General features: G+C 33.4%; 1 pseudogene across 1 annotated transcript; it reads right to left on the bottom strand.

The window, feature by feature from the left end:
- Nucleotides 1-1,625: 1,625 nt before the first annotated feature.
- On the bottom strand, nucleotides 1,626-17,964 carry LOC143226291 (protein obstructor-E-like; annotated as a pseudogene). Its single transcript, XR_013014540.1, has 5 exons — nucleotides 17,631-17,964; nucleotides 8,256-8,477; nucleotides 5,992-6,179; nucleotides 4,596-4,758; nucleotides 1,626-2,736 (listed from the first exon to the last, which is right to left on the bottom strand). The product of XR_013014540.1 is annotated as a protein obstructor-E-like (transcript).
- Nucleotides 17,965-25,721: the final 7,757 nt, after the last annotated feature.

Below are 25,721 nucleotides of genomic sequence, written 5' to 3'. Positions count from 1 at the left end.
TCAGGGCCAAACTGAGAATGCTGTAGTAACACGTTATGCATCGGTTTAGGAAGGGTACCTAAGTTTCTTATCATAAACAATTAATTATGCAAATCATATAAATCAACAAACGAAAAGTATATTTTTGCTTATTATTACTCAAAAATATATCTGAAGCAGTGACTTTTCTTCATAGTTTTTGGCAAGAGTGTGTAATAAATTCTGAACAACTATCATTGATAGTAATCTTTGAGCGGGGTAACCCGAGACGAGCAGAATTTGCTAAATAGATATCATAATGTTTTATTATTAATTATTTTATTCTTCTGCATTAATGGTGTTATTTTCAAAACGATTTGCTGATGAGCACCAAACGTAAAAGATCACAATTATATTGCTTTAATCAGCAATTTAGAGCAATGTTCTTACCAACGTGTTGAAACTATTCTTGTTTTTATACAACAAAACAATAGTATGACACTGTATTTATCGCCGATATTATATTCTTTACGTGTCGATTAAATCGGCTTCTCTGATAGTATGTTTATGTACACAGCATTTAAATTTAGTCTTAATCGTGCTAAAATTCCAATTTTTACATTTCTAACTTTAGTGGAATTGATAAAATAAATATGAAGAAAAGAAGTGAAATTCGCGTATCATTCAAACATCACGTTTCATTTAGCTTAGTTTAATCTGCAAAATTATTTTTGTAGGCCTATGACTAATTTTATGTAATGGATGATATTTGATAATAGAGATTAATATTTCAATAAGATTTCTTCTGTATGTTAAAATCTGTATTAGGCTAAGAAAGATCGAAATGTGGAGACAAAAGCATGATTAAATGGATACTGGCGCCACCGTACGTTAATAGTTTCGCGCATAATCCCCCCCCCTTTTTTTTTTTTTTCTCACGAGGCCTTTTGCGTTACGCCCTTTATAGTTATATTGAATTAAGTTTTGAAACTTCACATGTTACGAAGTATTTTACTTTGAAACTTTCAAGTTTATCACATTCACGTAAGGATTAACAAGTTAAGAGTAACCACAAAATTATACAGTGATTTTATTATTTTTAACCCTGCTTTCTTAAACATGCACATTATCTCGCGCCTAACTAAAACTGCTCCTGCCCAGAGTTATTGGAAATTAATGTTTATAAACTTCAAAAATCGAACATTTCCACGAGCAGCACTTGACATCTACCTTTAACTGGCTTTCTTTGTTTTGTCAGATATAAAATCATGTGCTTTGTGATATACGCAACAGTGAAATCGTGTTCTTTCCGGCATCCTATTTTATAGTCAGCCAACTTCAAAAAAATCAACAAGGGCTGTTGAGTTATACTGAGCTATGTGATAATTTTTTTAAAAAACAAAACATACTGAACGTAAGTATAACAATGTTACAAATTAAAGGCTAAAACGAAAGCCTGGACGTGTAGCGTTGCATAAGAATCTACCGAAACAGTGCAGAAAGCTGTACTGTCCTGTTAAAGACGGTTTGTTTGATCACCCTAAAATACATCCTATGTTTCACATTTCACTGTAGTATAATAATTGCAATGTTTATTCCTGATAAAATATTTCCGGTAAATCTTCATTTGTAGATCAAACCTAATTTTCGGATTCAAATATCGAATATTCATTTGGGAAACATCAAGGATAAACCCTTTTATTTATTTATTTTGTAATTAGTAACTACAGTCTTGGCGTTTGAGTAATGTGTATTAAAACAATTTCTGAAAATTTAAACATTGTAATCGATGCATACATGATTTTTGTCAGTAGTGAGTATATAAACGAAAAGTTATACATAATAGGCACTAGTGTTGAATGTTTATTGGACTGCATCTGATAGTTTTGTGAATCTCAGTGAAGATTCAGTTTTGGTATTGCTAACTCTGGCATATCCATCTTTAATATTACAACCGATTTTTTTTAAGTATAGTAATTAAAAAGGGAATTAAAGATATTTTTATTAATGGGACATAGGAGAGAAATAAAAAAAAATCTATTAAAGATTCAAATTATTTTACTTAGGGTGTACATAGTAAGAATCCAGAGTGGTTCGGTTATAACCACTATGTTACCCTAAAATTTTCTAAAGTATTGCAGCCTATATTAATAAAAAAAAATTATTAAAATTTCTTTTTAATTTTGACTACGTAAAGTGATTTCTTTTCTAATGGTTCGAAATTATTTAATTTGCATGGTCATATTCAATAGTAGACTTCAATTATTCTAAAAAAACATTTTGGAACATGTTTCAAAAAATAATATAACCAGAAACGTTGAAAAATAATTTTGTTAAAACTGGTTTCCATAACATTACAACTTTTGAGCATGTTATAAGATCAATCTGATGATTATTTAAGAATTTTTACATTAAATACACAGATCGAAACGTGGAGATAACAAGATGATGAGTAGTTAAAAGTAAAAAGAAAAACCGATTAAGATAAACCCGCTTACATGAAACCACATTTAAAAGGGGAAAAAAAAGAATAATTTTGAACTTTAAAAGTAAGTTAAGGTTTATTTTCCAGGCCTGTACTGAGGTCTGTTAATTTCACGACTAAGTGGAGGGGGTGGAGGTTGTCTTGGGTTCCCAGTATTTAAGTTCTGATAATTTGGTCTTGGAGGGGCTGGTTTGTCACGACGAGATGGCGGTGGAGGGGCTGGTTTGTCACGACGAGAAGGCGGTGGAGGTAGCCGTTCTTCATTTTCAGGTGCTTCTGTTGGTTTTGGTTCACTAAAGGGCATTGTTGAAAAATATCTTATTAAATATTAGTAAGAATTAGAAACTATAGCTGTAAGCAATTCTTGTGATACACGTATTAGAAGGTAGTTGTCTGTCATAATATCTAAGTCTATATGAGCTGTAGAAGATATAGACCATCATTCGTTGAGTGGTCTAGTAAAGGTGGTTATATATACAGTCGTCTAAGGAGATTAAACTAATGTTGGAACTAGCTAAAATAAGATAAAAACGTCTCCTGAATGCCTTGTCTACAGTAATACATATTTCTTATTTATAAACGTTTTAAATTAATCCATGATCCTGTTTGGAACATTTTAAAAACGGCTAAGGTCACGTTAAATTTAGTCTGGAATGTTTTGTTTATTATTATTATTATTGTGGTTTAATCAGTCAAAAAATTGTTTATTGTTCGAAGAGATATTTACATTGTGTTCTAATCTTGTACATGGAGTACAAGACTGTTACATAAAGTAGGGGTATTTCTACAATGTGATGCTCTTCTATTTTCTTTTTTTTTCTCTCATTGGTCAGCTACAGAAAACGTGTAATGTTAATGGAAACTTAATCCTTTTACTTGAGATATGCTACATCTTCAAAGAAAAGTAGCCCATTTTTCTAAGACAAATCTAGTTGTAAAAGATTCTTGTTTGTTTCACTGGATTTCTACCTACTATCACGTATGTGTTGTACTGTAACTCTTTGCGTTTATTTACTTTAACCTCGTCCTGCAATAATCACTAATCTTTTTGCCCTTTGTAACAAATTGTTTCCCCTGTCCTGCTACATGTTTTGTTGTTGCAGAAATGGAGTGATTGCGGGTACGTTTCTCCTTGAATTACCATACTCCAAATTGTATCAGCTAAATACTATAAAAACTATCTACAACCTGATCATGTTATAGGTTGTAAAAACAGAATAAAGAATGGGCATAACAACGTTTCGTTTTATTAATTCATAACTTTACCTCATTTGTTAAATGTGTATATCCTATTTTAGCTATGTCGGTTGGTATTTATTTATATTTATGAACTCATTTTTCTAACATTTTAACGTACCTCTATTAAGAGGTATAGCTAATTAAATATTTTATTTATATGTTATTAGAAATGATTCTAATTTAAAACTATGAATACTATTTTTCTTTCGTTTGAACAAGATTGTATGCTTTTCTCTCCTACGAGAGACTCGTACGTTCATTTAAAATCAAGTAGGTGTTTCAAGATATGCTACAAAAATTGTTACTGAGTGCAAAGCACTCATCCCATGAACTTTAATCCATATAGTATAATACGACAGAACGTAAATATTGCTTCAAAACACATCGAAGTGATATCTAATGACCACTTTGACAAAATTCCTTACACTAGTCCGAAAGCTCAATCGTTAGTCTTACACTGGTAAAAAAAGGGCTCTTACGAAAATATGAAACAATATAATGATTTGGTTGGTTTCCACAACGCATTCAAATCAACAATTTAACCAGATAATCGGTACCTCCTTCAATACAGCACCAATGGTTTAGTTTGATTGGAAGTTCGCGCAAAGTTACACGACAGTTATTTGTGCTAGCTGTCCCTAATTTAGCAGTGAAACAAATTAAAGGTAAGGCAGCTAGTCATCACCATCCCAGAGATAACTCTTGGCCGATACTTTTACCAACAAATAGTGGGATTAACTGATCATTATAACGTCCCTACGCCTGAAGGGCAAGCATGTTTGGTGGGACGGAATTCGAGCCTGCGATCCTCAGATTGCGAATCAAGAGCTCTAAACACCTGATCAACAATATAACCTGCATTGAGTTTGTTTTATAATGCATCATAAAATATTGGGAGTATTAGGTAACTTACCAGCCAGGAACCTCCTCGGCTAGTTTGCAACTAAGAAGTTGAGGATCGAAAGCGAGGCCGGCCGCACATCGTTGATTATAGGGGTAACCTCCACTACACAAGATATATGTAGAACAGCTCTTTTCAACAGCGATTGGCCCGTTGGGTATATTTTTACAGGTAGCTAAACAGAGAGATATTTTCAAAAATGTTTTTACTTAATTATACAAAATATTTAAACTTTTAAACCATTACTGTTATCAAGCAGTACCAAAACTGAGGTTACAGAAATTATTGGTATTTTAAAATATTAAATTAATACAAATATTAATAAAATAGTCAGCATAAATTGTAAAGGTTTTTTTTTTTATTAACACCAAAATGTGGTTAGTTTAAAATTTTAATTAAACGACGTAAAAGTTTTAACCTACGATAATACAATTTTATATAAATCAGCTTATGATTAATTAGGTGAAAGTTATGCAATGACTTACTAATAAATTTGACTGACTAACAAATTCCAATCAACATTCAAAATTCTATAAACTAAGCATTTATTTAAGTCCTAACAATCTTTTGTCGATTTTAATTGTGTTGAGTAATGACATATTTAAATTTCATGATGATTTCAATTACAAACATCTTACGTTGTTGCAATGTTTGAAATCCAGCCTTGACGATATAACTTTGAATTACCTTAAACAGAAATAACTTTGTTCCTTCATAATTCCAATCTCATATTTATATAAAAAAAACAACATTGCAAAGCATTGTAGAATTAAGTTACATGACATAAGAATTATTTTACTTGGTATATTTTATTTTAGAAATGTTTAACCAGTTACAACGCTTGATGGTTCTTTCAAGCATGTCTTCTACAACTTTTCTAAGAAGGTAACTTGCGTGAAAAATAATTACTTAAGATCAAATAAAGCGATTATAAGCATAATGTCCACGAAACCCAAATTAATAATATTTGAAAAAATTGTATATTAATACATAAAACTTTGAAGTAAACAACACCAAATGACGTTTTCTGTCTAAATGATCTCTCACTGTCTCAGCAATATGCTTGAAAGTTTATAATACTGAATCTCGAAATTTGGTTCCTGTGTTAGACACAAAGTAGATAACCCATTATGCTACTTTCCATGTAAGCACAATCAAGTAATATAAATGTGCCCAGACAAATAACTTTAGTTTTGATTTTCTTTAGTTTTTTTCTTGTTTTAATAACTCTTGTTTATCCTCGGCTACTACTTACTTTCAAACACTTGATTTTTAACAGTTCCATAAAGTGTGCATTGATATAGTTGACTTAAATGGATACAGTAATTCTGTCATAGTAAGATGTTAGATCACACTTAACATATATCACAAAACATTCATTATTGAATCTGATTTAAATTTTACTTACGATGTTGCTGACAACCTGCAACGTTTTCAGGCCAATCGCACGATTCGCTCTTTGTGTTATAAAGAAGTGAGTATCCACACTTGTGGACGGAAGACGTTCCGTTCCAACATTCCCAGTAACGCCTACAACTAGTTTTGTGGGGAATCGTCCCCATAACCAATCACAATTCTCGGTTTGGATAGGTGATTCTGTAAGGAGTATAATAAGAATAATAGTTAAGCCTAAAACAGTTTTATACAGTTGTATTTGAAAACATGAAATTCCATAAGACAAAAAACGAAATGTGCAAATGAGTAATTCATCTTTTGGTGGAAAATGTATGCTCTTTTTACAGTCATGATTTCAGTCGAAAACTAAAGGGGCGCTTAGTAGAATGCATATCTCCGCCACCCACACAGCTCTGATCATATTCATCTCTTAAAAAAATAAGGTTTGGTTTGTTTTGAATTTTGCGAAAAGCTACATGAGGACTATCTGCGCTAGCCGTCCCTAATGTAGCAGTGTAAGACTAGAGGAAAGACAGCTAGTCATCACCACCCACCGCCAACTCTTGAGCTACAGTTTTACCAACGAATAGTGGGATTGGCAGTCACATTAGAGCATGTTTGGTTTGACGAGGGTTCGAAAGCCGAACCCTCAGATTATGAGTCGAGTGTCTTTACCACTTGGCCATGCCGGGCCAAAAGAAAATAAATAAGAAAATGTCTTTGAATGTAAACCGTGATCAACAAACAGTAATCATTTTACGGTGGACTGTATAAGTGTGGTTCGTACCCCATTACCTCTTCTCCCCCCTCCCCAAATAAAACCAGTATCGTAGTTGGGGGCCCTAGGTGCATTATAAGAGCGATGGTCAAATTCCAATATTCGATTAGTGTAACTCGCAAGCTGGGTGTTAGGCGGTATTGGCTAGTTACCGTTGTCATTATATTTTATCACTTCATAATTAAGAAGGCCTAGCACAGATAATTCTCGAGTAGCTTTGCACGAAACAACAATCATAAGAATAAATGAACCTTTTTTATTTAATCAGTTCGTCTAATAATTAATTTTTTACTGTTATTCATTGTTTTGATTATTTAGATTATCACAAAAAGAATATAAATATGATTCATGTGATCGGCAGCTTATTTTCCAGAAAGGGGACCGAAACCTGCGTGAGGGATAATTTGTTTTAACCATTTGCATCACAATGTACTAGTGTGTTGTTTGTAAGTAGACAATAAAATGGTGTCATATAAGAGACGTTTAACGTTGCACTTTGTACTGTCGTGACAGAACATTTTCGGGAATCTTGCTCTAATGCAATTTGTTTTACTATGGAATGTACTGAGTATTTTTGAATATGCTTACTGCAAATACGTGACCGTGTATAAGTACATTTTACGTTTTCGTGAATCTTAGGAGCAAATAACTGGTGTTTTTTTGTAAGTTCTATAAATTATGACTTGCTTCATTGTATTCTGTAGTTAACTCATTAAATCTTATTAGTTATAACATGTTGTACTTCTTTTCAATTGCTGTTTGCATTATTAACTTGGTATACGAATTTAAGGTGTGTGTTTTCTTATAGCAGAGCTACATGGTGCTATTTGCTGATTCCATCGAGGAGAATCGAACCATTGATTTCAGCTTTGTAAATCCGTAGATTTACCATTGTACCAGCGTAGGACATGAAATTCGGTCTGGCCTAAACGTTTTAAGCTGGCGGAGTTTGGTATGACAACAATGATCTCTTGAGAGTTGGGGGAGCTGTTAGGGTATAGTCAGAACATTAATTATACCGAATTAAGTGTTCTAGTACATTTTCATTGATGAAAATAATAAGTAATTATTACAGCATATACAGTATTTTAATGTGTATCTGTATATTAAATTTCATCACTTAACTCACTCTTTCATTCATTTAAATAAGAAGTGGTCGCTCAAGAAACCACATTTATTTAAAAGGTGGTACGAATGACAAAAATTTGGCAAGCGCTCTTATATCGTATTGTTAAGACTGTGCCCGAAAATATTGTACTGAATATAGTATATACTCTAATCAGCGTGAATTGTATCTTTCTGTTGTATTGATTTATGAACACAGTAGGACGTTTATTAGTTTGATATACACAATTGAATTAATTAGATTATGACTCACTTTTTGATTCCAATCAATGTAGTTTACTTAGTTTTTTAATTAAAATCTCACATTAACTGTATTCGTACTCATTTTTATATTTTTGTACTATTAATGTTTTTAAGAAACCAACTTCACTTACGTCCCATTACCCTTACTCCGTCAGGACAACCACCACGTTTTTGGTAATCACAACTATGAAGTAAACCACGACGTTTTCCAACAAATACAAGGCCATTTGGACATAATTGTAATGATGCAACGCCATCTATACATTCGTAATAATAATCGCAATAATCATCGTGTGGAAAATATCCGTTGTCAGTGCGACAAACAGCATCCCTACCACTTCCTTGCGCCACACCTATGAAGATCAACATTATTAGGGTTTAATATTAAGAATTTTAACACAACCATTATTTAATGAAGTTCGTCATTGTAATTAGTTTTCTCGTTCTCTAAACCTATAACACAAAGTAAACAAAGAGAAATATTAAGAAAAAACTGTTTTTCAGGTTCATAATTATTGCTTAGATCCTATAGGACATATTATTCATTCTATTATCTCATCTTCTAAACTTCCATAGTTATGTAACAAGGACCGCCGAGAACTATCATGGGTTGTAGGGATAGATTGTTTGTTTTTGAATTTCACGCAAAGCTACTCAAAGGCTATTTGCGCTAGCCATCCATAAGTTAGCAGTGTAAGATTAGAGGGAAGGCAGCTAGAATAGTGGGATTGACCGTCAGTTTATAGCGCCCCCACGGCTGAAAGGGCGGAAAGATTGTTATGTGGGCCCCTTCTTCTAATTAATTTTCCCTCTGTCTTCTTCAGGGTCCCATGGAAACTTTATCAGCCTCTCAGCTTTCTCGGTGGTCCTGTCTATGACCAAACAAAAAAAAACTCTATATCCAAAACCACAAACCTAAAATACCTCTTTTTATTCCCATAGGAAAACATTGGGATAAAAATACTTTCATTTATACCACACAAAATTATAATAATAATTTCAATCTCTCTCCGAATAATATTATCAGTTTTTAAAAGTTTATCTCAATTCTTTAACCAAAATTTACTTCAGTTTAAAAGGATTAACAAACACACCGCTTAACGCTGACTGCCATATTTAATATTCCACTGATGAAAACAGAGAACAAATTAAACTAACTGGACAAATTCATCAATTCAGACGTATTAGTCTCATTTTTATTACAGCCATTAGCTATAAATTTTAATCATCTTTTTTTACTTTATACATAATTTAATTTGTTCGAAATTACTGATAAGTTAACCTTTTAAACGCACTAACTGGCTTTATTTCAACGCAAGCTTAATTTTCCAGTTGTAAACTTTTACAAAATGGACACAGCTATGTGCACTTGTTTGTTTTGGAATTTCGCACAAAGCTACTCGAGGGCTATCTGTGCTAGCCGTCCCTAATTTAGCAGTGTAAGACTAGAGGGAAGGCAGCTAGTCATCACCACCCACCGCCAACTCTTGGGCTACAGTTTTACCAACGAATAGTGGGATTGACCGTAACATTATACACCCCCACGGCTGGGAGGGCGAGCATGTTTAGCGCGACACGGGCGCGAACCCGCGACCCTCGGATTACGAGTCGCACGCCTTACGCCCTTGGCCATGCCAGACCCGCTATGTGCACACCTAAAGTTTTTATTACGCCATACTTTATAATTCTTTCACACTTTCAAAATTATTCTATGCTATTCAACGATATCACCTAATTTAAGTGAGCCAACTGTTCAATAACCCAAGGTTGTGTCAAATTCTTAAAGTTACGCAGTGAGAGAAAAGAGGGCGCTAGCTATTCCTGATATGCGACATCTCTCGATAGTTATCTTGAAAAGTAGGTTGTCTACGAAGGCCTAACTTCTATGTTTTTCAATAAACTAGAGTACGACCCGTTATACATGAATCTGGACGTCCTTGGATGAGAAAAGTTGACGGATAAAAAAATTTTCTTATGTGAGGAAACAAGCGTTTAGCAGAAATGTAACTAGTTGCCGAATAGGTTTTTTTTCGAAGCTCGTTGAAACTCTACCACGAATTTAAAAGGACAGAAAGTACAATGGCCAAACTTCTGAGTAGAGACGTAAATAAAACATATGTTTTATACATCGACGAAACTATTTCTCTCCCCGCAAACAACATAGAATTGAAAAGTACTAAACAAAAACATGGGTGGGGAAGAGATAGGTGTAATATCACTAGGTACTAAAAGAATGAATGAGAGATAAACAGAATTAAAAAGAGAAGAGCAGATTATCTTTAGATATACGTATGAACAGTTATACTTCATTAGTGAGTTAACTAAGATAAGCATAAATAAATATAAGGATTAAGAATATAAGTAGAGCTTATCAGATATGTTGGTTTTCCTTTTTTATTATCTGTTTTAATCTATTAGATAAAGCTCATAAATAACCTTATGTTTGTCTTTGCCCAACAAACTTGAAAAACGCACCAAAACAGGCAAATAAAGTCGTAAAAAATGTCAGAAAACCCTTCATTTACGTATATATGTGTAATTGGACTTTATCTAACAAACCTTAATGAAGAATAGAAGAGAAAATAGATGGAAATATATATATGTGTAGATCATAGAATATATTAGATTAATGGACAAAGAAACAAAAATTGAGCGTATATTTAAACAAAAATAAAAATATAATTGAATCGTAAATTATATTTTAAAATTATAACTTTTTTAATATATTATTATTTGTGATTCAATCATTCAGTGACATGAAGGAATTAAAAAAAAACTGTTGTTTTGGGAAATTTCAGTGGGTTGATTTGTTTTGAATTTTCGCGCGAACTATCTGCGCTAGCCGTCCCTAATTTAGCAGTGTAGAACTAGAGAGAAGGCAGCTAGTCAACACCAACTACAGCCAACTCTTGGGCTACTCTTTTATCAACGAATAGTGGGACTGACCGTAATATTATAACGCCCCCGGCTAAAAGGGTGAGCATGTTAAGTGTGACGGGGATTCAAACCCGCGATTCTCGGATTATGAATCCAATGCCTTAACCACCTGGCAATGCAGTGGAACTCCTTATAATTTGTTGAACACGATACAAGTCTACTAAATTAATTACTACTATATATTTATGATTTACTGTTCATTTGCCTAGTCTTTACCTGAGTTCGATAAGTTTTCTTAATTTTGTCACTAAATATAATATTCTGAAATCAGACTCAGACAATATTTTTTGTTCCCTCACATGGTAATCATAATACACGACTATAATGAACGATTAGACGTGCCTTAAGCAGTGATGATATTGTAAAATAATATGAAACAGTAACAGTTTCGTTTGTCACATGTAATAATACTGAAATAATTATCGTAAGAAACGTTTTTACACGATCCTAGAACGTGTGGTGTTTTTGGAGAAACTTAAAGGTTCAATTTAATTTAACTTTAAAGTAATAAGTCTTACTAGCAATCCATCTCTATCTTAACAAAAATTCTTCAACATCAAACTGATACTTCAGAAATATTTCAGAGATTTCCTTCTTGAGCACATTAAAAGGAATATAAACCTCTGTACAAACACAAGTTTAGAACTTTTTCCACTGCAGAAAAAAAACACAACCTAAGTTCAGTAACTTAGTTTTGTATGCCTTTGAAAAAGTCGCCCACTAAGACAACAGTAAGTTTACGGAATTACAACATAAAAATCCGGGGTTCTATTCCTCAAGGTGACCACAATAGATATCCTTAAAATAACAAACCATTATTTTGATAAAAGATCGTTAGTTTCACAAGAACACTTCGTGTAACTTTTGAAAAGAGACTTTTCACAGATTACTCTCATAATTGTTTTCAGAAGTCCCTTTTATTGTCTTCTCATATTTTTATCTTATAAAGCTAAGCTTTTCAAACTAATAAAGTTACCAGTTATTTACAAATCTCTGTGTTCAAAAACCTGCAAGTTCTATCAGATATCCACGTGAAATAATAAATAAAAGCGCAATGTTTTCTCTATATAGCAATTCGCGGGTTTTAACACATGCGCAGAATAATAGTGGTATTTCCACTAACAAAGAAATATCGACATTGTTTTGTCAGCTTCCAAGTAAAAAAGTGTGCGAAGCAAATAATCTGTTTCCATTAAGACAATAAATATACCCAACTTTTAACGAACAAAGAGTCTCTAGCAATAAGTACAGACAATTGAAATAACTTGAAATAACAAAAGTGTAAAAGTAATGCTTCTTTTCTACTTAAAATCAATTGAGGTTTTGAAATCAATAAGCAATTAGCCAGCCCTTGATTTTGCAATATTTTGTAATCAAAACAAAATCTTATTACTACTTGTAATGAAACAAGTGTATGAAATTACAAGTAAAACTTCTATTGGCCTTCGAACGTATTAATAATATCGCACTATGTTAGAAATACCATAGGTTTAAGTCATTTCCTGTTTCTATAGGACAACGAGGTACTTTACAAAAAGTAAAAAAAAAATTCCTAAATAAAATTTTCTATTTCCTGTTGCTTACAAGCATGTTTGCGTGCCAGTTCACCATTCTACTTAGCTGACGGCCAGGACAGCTTGTATAAAAATGTTTGTTAAGTTTGTTTGTACCTAAAACCACATTGTTTCACCGTAGTGGAACTTCTGTGAGCAGTACAACGACCCACCCGTATAAAGTATGTAACTGGTCGACATGCGGCATACTTTTAACATAAGTGACTGGCAAGAATCAGGTTTAAGATATGATATATATGAACACAGATAACAGAATTTCAAAACACACGAATATTTTTACATAATATCTTGTATTCTGTAAAACGAATGAGATATATCTGTACTTCTGTTTCACTCATTTTATGCCCCGCCCCTTCATTTAATAAGCCTGTTCGGATATTAACTGTCTTTAAAATTACCTTATGTAGGACGAATTGAAGTCACTAACCACCAAATGGTAAGGGACAATAAGGTTCATTGATCCTAGTGCCGGTCAGTTACCTCTAATGGACAAATTTGTAACAACATGGTACATATGTTTGGATCAAAGGGAGATTTATCCGTTTTAAAATGGTGAAGATTAGTTTTAGGTAAACGTTCACATAGTTCATGCTTGTTCTCAAAGGACTGAATGTGTAAATCAGTACAATAATGTAACACTCTGTAACGCACATCTAAACACGATGTTACATGTTACTGTGTATCTTATTTATAACAGTTACTCTTTTTGTTAACCAATATTTGCCAGGAATACATACAGTTATTTAACAGTAAGGTGATATTAAGATGCTATACAAATTCTGTTATGTTTCTTCAACACTTGATTGTGTTATTTTCACAAAAGAAACAAATTTACCCAGGTCAACGTAATTTTTTTAACCTCATAGGTATTAAAGTATAGGAAAGGTAAAACAATACTAAAAATGCCAGAACTTCTTACAGCAAAAGTAAAACATTATTTTGCAGGTCTCAAATAAATTTAATAGGCCTGACATAGCCACGTGGTTAAGGCACTCGACTCATAATCCGCGGGTTCGAATCCCCGTCACACCAAAACATGCTCGCTCTTTCAGCCGTGGGGGCGTCATAATGTGACGGTCTATCCCACAATTCGTTGGTAAAGAATAGCCCAAAAGTGGCGGTGGGTGGTGATGACTAGCTGCCTTCCCTCTAGTCTTACACTACTAAATTAGGGACGGCTAGCGCAGATAGCCCTCGAGTAGCTTTGCACGAAATTCAAAAAAATCAAACCAATCCATTCAATACAAAGAACAGGGTGTTTCTGGTTATTATAAGTAAAATATAATACATTTCCGCCATTTTATCACCATTATAATTTTGCCCCTCAGTGGCACAGCGGCATGTCTGCAGACTTACAACACTAAAATCTGTGTTTCAATAGCCGTGATGCGTAGAGCACCGACAGCCCAGTGTGTAGCTTTGTGCTCAACTTGAAACAAATAGTATAATTTGTGTCTCCATCTGTTGGCAATATGAAAAGCTTTTATGAGTGGTACATTCAACAGATCGGAATAACAATTTATCTTGAAGCTATTTTAAACAAAATTATTTTAAAGTTTTTATTAGACTTGAAGTGTTGAATTATTATAATTATACATAAACATTGACAATATTAATCAGGAGTGACTGCTTAACATCTTTCATATTTTTATATTTTTGCGCGTCAATAAAGATGAAATTGTATTGCTTTACATTTTGAAGAAACTAATTTACATGTTCTTTAACCTTCCAGAATTCGAAAAATAACTCCATACTCCTAATCTCAATCATATAAATAATATAGTATAATGTACCAAAATGAAGTTATACTGGTTATTTACTGTACGATTTGTCAAAATAAAAACAATAGTAAATAAGTGTAAATTAATAACATTTGCGTCTAAGAAATCACAAACAAACCAAGTGTAAAGTTATAACAAAATAAAAATTGTGACTTTGATTTCCTAATGAAATCAGTTGCAATAAGCATTTCATTTTCGATTTAAACTTGATGTTAAGACGAACCATATCGGGTCAAGGAATATATGTAAAACACTCGTATTTTCAAATAATTATTTTGGTTCTTGTTACCATTTTTGAAAATTAAGTATGGAACGTAAGTAACCTACGAGAATACCTGTTAACCCTGTATTACATACATTATGAAAAAAAAATGTCGGGAAAACATTTTCATTTCTTATTGAGGTAATTCTATCTTGAACAAAAAGGTTTTTGTGCAAAATATGCATTGATAAGTTCTAAATGAGTACGTTACCTAGAAGTAATATTGTTCAATTGAAGAACCAACATGGTTTATTTGGAACGTTACCTGCTTGTAGCCTAGAAGAAAAGTTTAACTTTCCTTTTGGCTATTTAAAGCGACTCTACATTTATATATAATAATGACAAAAATTATATGTACAGACTTTTCTCTTGCATTTTCAAACTTCCTTTCATTGTTCTGGAAAATGCTTTCACTGCATAAGAGATGTTCCGAGTCCTAAACGTTTTTATTGTTTTTTTCCCGGACGACATAAATACAGATTTCTATGCGTCTATTTTTTTAAAGTTTATTTCAATAATATGTCTGTTACTCCATTCACATAAAATACACACAACGCTAAAACATCGCGTCACACCTCTGTGCATAATGAAATTAACAGCATACAATTTTATGATTTTATTTATTTTTTCTACTTGAAGTACACGAATTTACAAGACTTTAAAATAAGCTATGTTTAAATTCACCTTGACAAACCACTTTTTGGGTGGCCAAGTATGTTTCTTGAGCGATGAGGCATGTCGTATTCAAACTGTTCTTTTCGAACCAGTTTGAATAAGTAGAACGCTCAAGTTAACAACAGTGTCTACTTTAGTGGGATAAAGGAATAAGGCAAAGACGCATTGCATGTTCCTGTTTTTAAAACCAGTTTAGTTTAAATGTAATTACAATGATATTTCATATTGTATAATAGTACACTACACATGAATTTTATATTGAATTTTACTACTTCTTCTTGTCTTATTGAGGAATAGAAATATACATTTGTATTTATTTAAGGCTTCGCTCCTATATCTATGTCTCCATCATAAAAATTAGTTTGTATCTGATTCAACTTGAGAGTGGGTAGTAAATTAATCCAAAAGTTTTAGGTTTTGGCTACTAAGAGCAGGTAAAGATTTTGTTTAATCAAAATATACTTCTGAAATCTGACCATTCTGCTAACAGCTGTCAGAAAAAGATATATGTTAAACCTCGCTACCAGTAATCTGTACATAATAAACAGAAAATATTACAAACACTTTTGTTATCACAGTTAGACATATAGTTTTCATTATGAGCAATAAATTCACATTCATTTTTACTGTTTTTAGTGACAAAAATAAACATGTCGAAGTTTGAAACATGTTTCTCTGAATTATAACAGCTGTTTACTTTAGTAATATACGGATTCTTTGTATTTTTGTTTGTCAATACATATTTTATAACACGCGTATTTGTAATTATTTCACAATTGTAATGAAATTATTCAATGATAAACTATAAATCTAAGCTCAGGGTTGATAAGTTGTACTTTATTAAAAATGACATACTTATATTATATAAAAAAATGGTTACATTTTATTGTTGAATTCAGTGAAATGTTCAATGAAAGGAGTACTTCTTACTTCTGTTGAGTAATTTCAGTTATGACCCTGATTATATATATATACAGCAGAAATGATGTCTTCCTTTTGCCCGGTTAGGTATGCACCTACAGTTTGAAAAACTTGTTTAAAAATAACCAGTATTTTCTTGTTTTTCTAACTGAGAAAACACCATTATCTTAAGTTGAATGCTCAAAATAACTAGTACTTTATTACTGAAAAAAAAAAGATAAACGGCAAAGGAACCATTATTTCTAAGCCACAGGTTCAAGATTAGGTTTTTTTCATACTAGTATAAAAACTATCAGTTTTTATTCTTTTAGTGACCAAACATATATTTTGCAAAACGACTTCTTTTGATTTTTATATCCCAAATACGGACTTACGTAATAATTCTTTATTTGTTTCGTTCATTTACCAGGCAAACAATAAAAACCCGACTCCCATCACCACTTATTTTAATCAAAAATAATTTAAATTGCATGCTGGCTATTAACCAATATACTTTAACTGAGCGAATTAAAACAGGTCTGATAAAACGAGGATGATATCAACTGGACATTCAGTAGTTATAAAATATATAGTAAACATAAGTGGTACTTCACAACTGAGCACTTCCTAATAAAATTGTCCAGAAGCCAGCAGGAACACAGGAGTAGCAACTCAACCGGTTATCAGAGTTTTGTCAAGATACATTTGAGAAAAAAATTACCTTTTTAACATAATATTTTCTTATATCTCCATCAGATAACTCTATCTTCAATTTTTCCTTTGGTTTTGTGGCTGTTTTATATTCTTATTTAAAATTTGTGGAAGCAGTTAGTGCATTGAGCAACGTGAAGAGTTACGTGTAATATAAATTAAGGTAAGACACAGTTGTAAGAAGCAATATGACAAAACGAAATAAAACCGTGCATTCTTGATCATTTTGTTCGTTACTGAAAATAAAATTCGATACTGAAATATATTCCGTTACAAAACCTAAATAGTTAAAAAAATGTTCTACTGATTTTCCGCCTAGGAACTCTGTTGTGTCAGTTTCGTTTCTTATTGTTTATTCCATTCGAGAAAGGGTAATATACAACCTCTCTATAAACACTTCCAAAGTGATGTTTGTCATTTCCACCTTAATGTTAAGCATCAAGCCTTTTCTTTTATCTCCATATCGATAAGACAAGACGTATGAAATTAAGAGGGTATCAAGAAATCTGCTGCTCTGTTTAATTTTCTTACAAACCCGCTTTTGTCAAACAAAGCAAACTATCTTAACTGAACAAAATAGTTCTATTCTAAAGCAACAGTCGGGATGTCCAGATACCTTTACTAATCTGTAAAGCTATGGTAAATAAATAGTAAATAGCAACTTACAGGATCCTACGAACGCCAGGAACACCACTACATTAAGGATCCTCATGATTGTTAAGTACTATACAGTATTAAATCGTATTGTACAGGGCAGCTATTTCTGACTTTCTTCTAGGACACTAAATTTGCTCTGACTGTCAAGTTTCTTCACAATTTCTTTTAGTATGTCTCCGCTGTGGCAACATCAGTCACGCGTCGTGATTTCTCATTGGCTCTCGAACGTTATGATATAAAAAGTTGGACTAATATCATTGGGTAACCGAGGAGTTAAGCTAATAGTTGCTGCATGGAATTCACTGTGGATATATTTAATCCTGGGGAACAACTTATTAGGATTCCAAGCTTTTCCTTTGCTGGATGTTTCCACAGGCCATGTGAGCACGTGCTACATGTTATTGCTGACCCAGATCCAATTGTTAGATGACGAGCTAAACGTTTTATAACTGAACATATCAAAACTAGGTTACCATCTCATTGCTAGCAAACTAAGAGAGACTTACTTATAAGTAGAAACGATATAACAGATTGCAAGAGAAAGAGAAATAAAACATGTTTATTCTAGCCTTGAATTATTTTCATTTTGTTCGTTTATATAACAATAAACACCATACAATTTTAGTAGTTATAAACAAACTATAACTTACGTAACATAGTAGATTTTGTTATTTTGAAGTTAAGCACAAAACTACACAATGGGCTATCTGTGCTTTGCCCACCACTGGTATCTAAACTCGGATTCTAGCGTTGTAAGTCCGAAGACACATGACAGTACCAGTGGCGGGCAACATAATAAAAACATATAGAAGAAAAAATGAAACGTCACTGTTTAATAACGAAGTAATTTGAAAATACTAATTTTGCAGTTCACATAATAAGTTGATTGTTTGTTCGCTGTCAAGTGCATGGCTGCACAATGCGTTCTTTGTGCTGTGCACATTAAGGATACAAGGGTATTCAAACCCAGTTTTTAGCATTATAAGCAGAGTTGCTGTGGGGGAGTCCAGGAAATGGAACTACGTTGTGAGAAACAATAATATTTTCAAATAAACATCAAAGCAAAAATTGTTAATTTTTCAGTTTTTCTACGTTTGTGAATTTAAATTATATTTTGTATTATTTATTCATAGCCCTCGATAGTACAGCGGCATGTCTCCGCATTTACAACGCTAAAATCAAGGGTTCGATTCCCCTCGGTGTGGCTTTGCTATAAGAAAAACACATATTTATTCATAAACGAGGATAAATAACCCGTTTGACTCCTCACCTTTTTAGCTTTCTTTTATTTTTCCTGTTTCTATAATCACCTTTTTTTCGATACTTTTATTCTGTTTTAGTTAGCAATGCTTTTAATTTTCTTTGTTTTCGTTTTATCTTTTTGCTGTCACTTCTGGACTTCCATTCGATCCCAAACTTTATAAATACAAATAATCATTTCAAATTTTATAAATACAAATAATCATTACTTCTGTCAGATTCTTAGTAAATAATCATTACTTCTATCAGATTCTTAGTAAATAATCGTTACTTCTATCAGATTATTAGTAAATAATCATTACTTCTGTCAGATTATTAGTAGCTCTTTAATTTTTAAAACGGAGGTTATTCCTTCCCTTCTCGGCCCAGCGAATAAGGCACTCGGCTCATAATCCGAAAGTTGCAGGTTCTAAACCCCGTGACATTAAACATGTTGGTAAAAGAGTAGCTCAAGAGTTGGCGGTGGGTGGTGATGACTAGTTTCCTTATCTCTAGTCTTACACTACAAAATTATGGACGGCTAGCGCAGACAGCCCTCGAGTAGCTTTGCGCGAAATTAAAAAAAAACAAAACAATCCTTCCATTCTTAGTTTATCAGTAATAATTTGTATTCTCAAGTTGTCAATCGCTAAATTAAGAAGAAAAATAAAATCATAGTTTTGGAACAATGTTATTACAAAAACTGAGAACCAGTTATCGACGCTTTCATGTATCTTCTTCAGTCTTATGGTAATTTTGCTAACATACATGGTATTGTGTATTTTTTAGATTGCTATGTCAATCACTCCTTACTGCCCTCTACCCTGATGACTAGTTATTCATTTCACTCCATGATTGCTAATCGATACTCATTGCTTTTTTCTATTCCTGATTGATAACCAACGATTTTACTCCCTGATTATTAGTCTTTCCTTCCACTCCCTGATCACTAGTCATTCCTTTTATGTCCAAATTGTTAGTAATTCCTATGACTTCATGGTTGCTAGACACTCTTCCTACTCCATAATGATTAGTCATTTTTCTGATCACTAGTCACTTCTTCGACTTTCTAATCACTAATCATCACTTCTGTTCCTGATTATTAACAATTCTTTTCATTTTCTTACTTTTAGTTACAACTTCCACTCCTTGTTTATTATTTTTGTATTATTAATTATTATTCTTTCTCTCCATAGCTAACGTGACACAGTGGCTTGTGTATTGGACTGTGAATCAGCGTTAAGCGTTGACGTTCTCACTAAAATAAAATCATGTTCTCTTTTTTGGGGGTGGGGCATACATGCGTTATAAGAGTGATGGTCAAATCCAACTATTGGGTCAGACAAGAGCTTTCAGTAGGTGCTGTTGATTCGCTGCACCCCCTTGAGTGTATCAGTTCAAAATAAGGGGCGGCTAGCGTATATAACCTTACTGTAGCTTTTCATGAATACCTAAAAACAAACAAACAATATTTTCCTCTATTAAATATCAATTATTCTCTACAATCACTGATTATCAGTATTCCTTCTAATATCGGCTTACAAATTGTTTTTCTCCTTCCCATCACTACTAATCACTTCTTTCTATTTTCGACACCATTTTATTTGATACTCACGTTTCATTGTGTTTCTTGCCTTTTCTCCCTCTTTTATACATTTTTTCTCTGTGGAAATGACTTATGATATTTCATTAACATACATTAGGATGCACATTTATTAGAAAACATTTCCACATTTGATTTACATACAAAATAACAATTGGTTTACCACAGAAATCAGCTTGCAATTGTAACTTTAATTCGTGTGGTAATATTATGTATCAGTAACAGCTTGACACCAGTGTGACATCTGTTCATCCAAAGTCTCAAATATAGTTTGATCCTTTTCTTTTAAAATCCTATCCAGAGGTTTTCTTTAGTATGGTTGGCACTGAAGTCCAGCAAATCTCAAATCTGGTTTATAGGGTAAAATCCTGTAGACAGCTGGTTTCGTGAACTTCCTATGCCAAATAAGCTCAACATTTCTTTGAAGTGCGTTTGGAGTTATAATATTCTTAAAATATAAATAAACATTTTTCTAGAGAGTATAACATGATGGACTAATATACTGTGGTAACTTTGGTGATCCATGATTCCATCAATGTTATTAAAATAGCTATTACCCACATCACAGACCCTTCTGTAGGCCTAACTGTTGCCATAAGATACTCCTTCTGCAACTTCTGATTGAATCTTCGGCGAACCTATACGCACTGCTTGGTACCTACACTCTTTGTTGAAACTTAGGCTTGTCTGTCTATATAACGTTGTGTCACTTTGCCGTCTTCTCTTTATGTAGTGACATCAGTAATGCCTATCGCAGTTTTCCTTCATTGTTTGATTTGAAGGTATTTAACATCTCTTTTAGTTAGTTTTTCCTCGGTTCCCCACCTTGTCTAATGTTATAGGACTGTGCTTCCTCGTACCTGTTCAAGATGTACTTCACAATGTTTAGTGAACAGTAAGGTCTTTTGATTTTTTTTATCAAACTACATTCAATACCATTTAAATATTTTAATGGTAGTATCACATTATATTAGCTGTACTGGATGACGATTTTGTTATCATGTCATTTGTTATAAACCTACAGATGCAGGCATGAAAAATTTGTAATGTGACAATTTCAAAGTTGTAACAGTGATGCTTTGGTTTCTTTTGAAGAGAGCTATCTGTGCTAGCCGTCCACAATTGAGCAGTGTAAAACTGGAGAGAAGACAGCTAGTCATCACCAGTCACCGCCAACTCGTGGGCTGCTCTTTTACCAACGAATAGTGGGATTGACCGTCATATTATAACGCCTCCACGGCTGAAAGGGCGAATATGTTTGGTACGACGGTGATTCGAATCCGCGACCCTCTGATTACGAGTCGCGTGCCATAACCACTTGGCAATGCCGGGCCACATCAGTGATGACTGGTATAGAAACAACAGGCATCATGTGGGACAGTGCTACAATGAATAACTTTTAAACAATCGACTGCAATTAACAGTTTGTGTTGTTTTACTACAAAACGTTTAAGTAAATTAAAATTATAATATATTAATTTCATAAACTTTTGTTTTGAATTTCGTGCAAAGCTACACGAGGGCTATCTGCGCTAGCCGCCCCTAATTTAACAGTGTAAGACTAGAGGGAAGGCAGCTGGTCATCACCACCCACCGTCAACTCTTGGGCTCATCGTTTACCAACGAATATTGGGATTGACCGTCACACTATAACCCCCCCACGAGTCGAACGCCTTAACACGCCTAGCCTAATTTCATAAACAAAGTTAGCAAATAATAACATGCCTATTTTAGACTACAAGGTTTTATTTAAGAACCACAACAAGTCGAGACTACAAAAGTAATACAATATTCTAATAAATGTTCACACCACCATATACCCTAGAACTTTTCTTACCTTCTTTTCCTCTGTCACAACGTCTGTTTTTTTCTTTTTAAACTCTCCACCCGTGTATTGGAGCTGAAAACATTTTTTCCCCCACTCGTATTTTTTTCACAAGTTATCCAAACCTCGCTCACTTACTTTTGGCTTTTCTATGTCTTTTAAATGAGTCACAAAAACTAGAAGCAAAAAAATTAGTGGTTTGAAAGTTCGCACGTAATAACACCTGAAGAATAGATATAGGTTTGTACAATATTTGACCTAAATGACATAAAACAGATAAGCATAGAATCATTGAGAATAAAAGGTAAAAGAAATAAAGGAAATCGTTTTATTTTAGATCAGTAACATTGCCAAAGAGAATTAGTTTTGTTTGTTTTTGAAATTCACGTAAAACTACTCCAGGACTATCTGCACTAGCCATTCCAAATTGAGCAGAGATAGTATGTTTTTGTTTTTTCTTATAGCAAAGCCACATGACGCTATCCGCTGTGTCCACCGAGTAAAATTGAGCCCTAATGTTAGCGTTGTAATTCCATAGATTTACCGCTGTTCCAGCAGGAAACAGCAGTGATAGACTAGAGAGGTTTGATATGAATTTCGCGCCTAGCTACACAAGGGCTATCTGGGCTAGACGTCTCTAATTCAGCAGTGTAAGACAAGAGGGAAGGCGGCTAGTCATCCCCACCAACGCCAACTGTTGGGCTAATCTTTTACCACTAATAGCGAAATTGACCGTAACTTAATAACGTCCTCACGGCTGAAAAGGCGAGTATATTTTGATGTGACGGGGATTCCAACCCGCGAAATTCGGATTGCGAGTCGAGTGCTTTAACCAGTGGATCATGCCGGGTCTAGATTAGAGTGAATGCAACACAACCCTCACCAGTCAACCTTTCGATTGCTCTTTTCCAACGAGTAGTGGGATTAACTGTCACATTATAACGGCTAAAATGGCGAGCATTGCATGTTCGGTGATGGAGGTTTGAACCCGCGACCCATAGATTAGAAGTCGGGCCACCAAAGATTGAACAACGTCAACTCATAATAATTTTGTTATTATTTGTTTTTAGTTAAATAAGCCGAGAAACGGTTGTGATTTTAGTAATTTTGCAAGTTATTTTCTGGAAGTTTGAAACGCATGTTATATGGTTCTTAGTGTGACTGTGAACCCGAGTATGTATGGTTCGTTTACTGTTTTCGACAAAATGCGTTCCGTTAGAGGTAAATTGAAACACACTGGTTATTTCAATGCACAAAACGTCTTGCATCGTTGAGACAGGTATTTAGTTATCACGATTAAGAAATAAATTTTATTTGATAAAACTAACAGTAACTTGTTTTAACTGCACTTAAATGAACTTCAAATATACGAAACAGACAAGCAAAAACTATTAAATTGGATCTTAAAAATTGGAATACAGATATCCCTAGGATCTTTATAGATCCGGATTATGGGATGGGGATAAGTGTAAATGTGTTTGGCTCTTGGGTCGAAAGGAACCCGACTAAGAGGGGAAAAGTAATAAACTGGATGCCAATTGAACAACATATCTTTGCAACTGTCACCATAACAACATAAATTTTAACCGCTTCATGTAAACTGGCCAGGTGATTAGGGCACACGACTCGTAATCTGAAAGTCGTGGGTTCAAATCCTTGTCACACCAGACATGCTAGTCCTTTTAGCCGTGGGGGCGTTTGAATGTTATGGTCAATCCCACTATTAGTTGGTAAAAGAGAAGCACGAGAGTTGGCGTTAAGTGGTGATGACTAGCTGCCTTCCATCTAGTCTTACAATATGGAATTAGGGATAACTACCAGAGATATCCCTCATGTACCTTCCAGCGAAAATAAAAATCAACAATAATATAAGCCTATTTTCCCATTTTTCCCCTATTAACATGCCTTTAACAGCTTGTTTTTTCATAAGTATTTGGTTCATCATATAACTAAACATTATTTGTCATTACTTTATACTTATAAAAATTATTATTATTATTTTCTGTATTATCTCTCAGACAGTTATCGATTAATAACACTACATTGTATTTAACTTATTTATGAAGTTTTTTTTCTGAGAGGCCCCCCATAAAATTTAACAGTGGTCCTCGAGTCCATAATCCGGTCCTCGAGTCCTTAATCCGGTCCTGAGTCCTTAATCCGGTTCTGAGTCTCGGTGTAATGTAATAAGTTCCAATAGCTCTAAATTGTAAAAAACAACAAAAAATACGTCATTTGTTAAAATAGTAAGATTTTTTGTTTGTTTGCACAAATCGTGAGAAGCTTAAACTGCAATCGCTTCCTAGATGCCTTCTAAATAAGGACTCTATTCTTTAAAATCGAATCCTTTAATTAAGGAAGATGGGTACTCTGAATAGAATCTCTTTACACATTTATAGATTTTGTTTGTACATGTTATGCAGAAAATAATGTTCATTCACCTGGCCTCTACCTTAAAGCCGCATAAACTTTTACTTCATGAACTTTCCGCTGATTATAAAACATATTGGTGCTTCATATAACATATTATATAATATATAGGTGCTTCATATGAAACTGAAAGTATTCCAATTGAACAAACTTTCACAATAAAAATTTATGATATATCTTGAAAGATTAGCACATAACTATTATTCACTACTGTGTAGATAGATAAATTTGAGAACATAACGTGTAGTTTATTTTCGTTTTGGTATAAAAATAATAATAATTAAATAGCCAAATATACAAATACATTTGTTTGTTTGATTTAGAGCAATGCCACAGTTCAGCGAAGAATCAAAGATAGTTGAGGGCTAGTTAAAAAGAGAGAAGTTGTCTCTTGCCGGTAGAGTAAACCAGTCAGTGTGCTTTTGTGTAATTTTTGAAATGGCTTAAATTAAGTAAGTTTAGTTTTAAGTTGGTGTCGTGCAGTTAGCGTCATTTACAAATTTCACCTACGTATTCTAGTGTTTAACCTCGTAAATTTGTTGAGGAAAAAATAAATTAAATTGTTGTCACGCACTAGAGTTTAAGTTATTTGCACCAGATAATTTAAAAGAATCTGCCCCCACCTGACGTAGAATTGTTCAATGAACGGAGAAAGCATGGCGTGTCAAATTACAACAGGTGCCTGTCGAGGTTGAGCATATAGAATATTGAATTTTGTCAAAATTAAGAAAATATCATGGAATTTGCTTCTTTGCTAAATTTGTCGGATCTTTGTCTATATACCTTTGACGTAAATAAAATAGTTTGACTGTTTTCAATTTATTTATGTGGAAAATTATGTTATTGTGCAGATGTATTGTTCTCTTTTTTTCCTTTTTTCCTTCATTCATTTGCGTACTTGTTTTTAGTTTAGCTGCTACTAACCATAAATGTAACTATGTTATGCCTATCTATGATAAAACGACTTTTAGTAATTCAAAATGTCTGTAACTTATTCAATTGG

Source organism: Tachypleus tridentatus, chromosome 1 (genome assembly GCF_004210375.1).
Source record: "Tachypleus tridentatus isolate NWPU-2018 chromosome 1, ASM421037v1, whole genome shotgun sequence".
Taxonomy (NCBI): Eukaryota; Metazoa; Arthropoda; class Merostomata; order Xiphosura; family Limulidae; genus Tachypleus; species Tachypleus tridentatus.
This window is presented reverse-complemented; position numbering and strand designations above follow the sequence as displayed.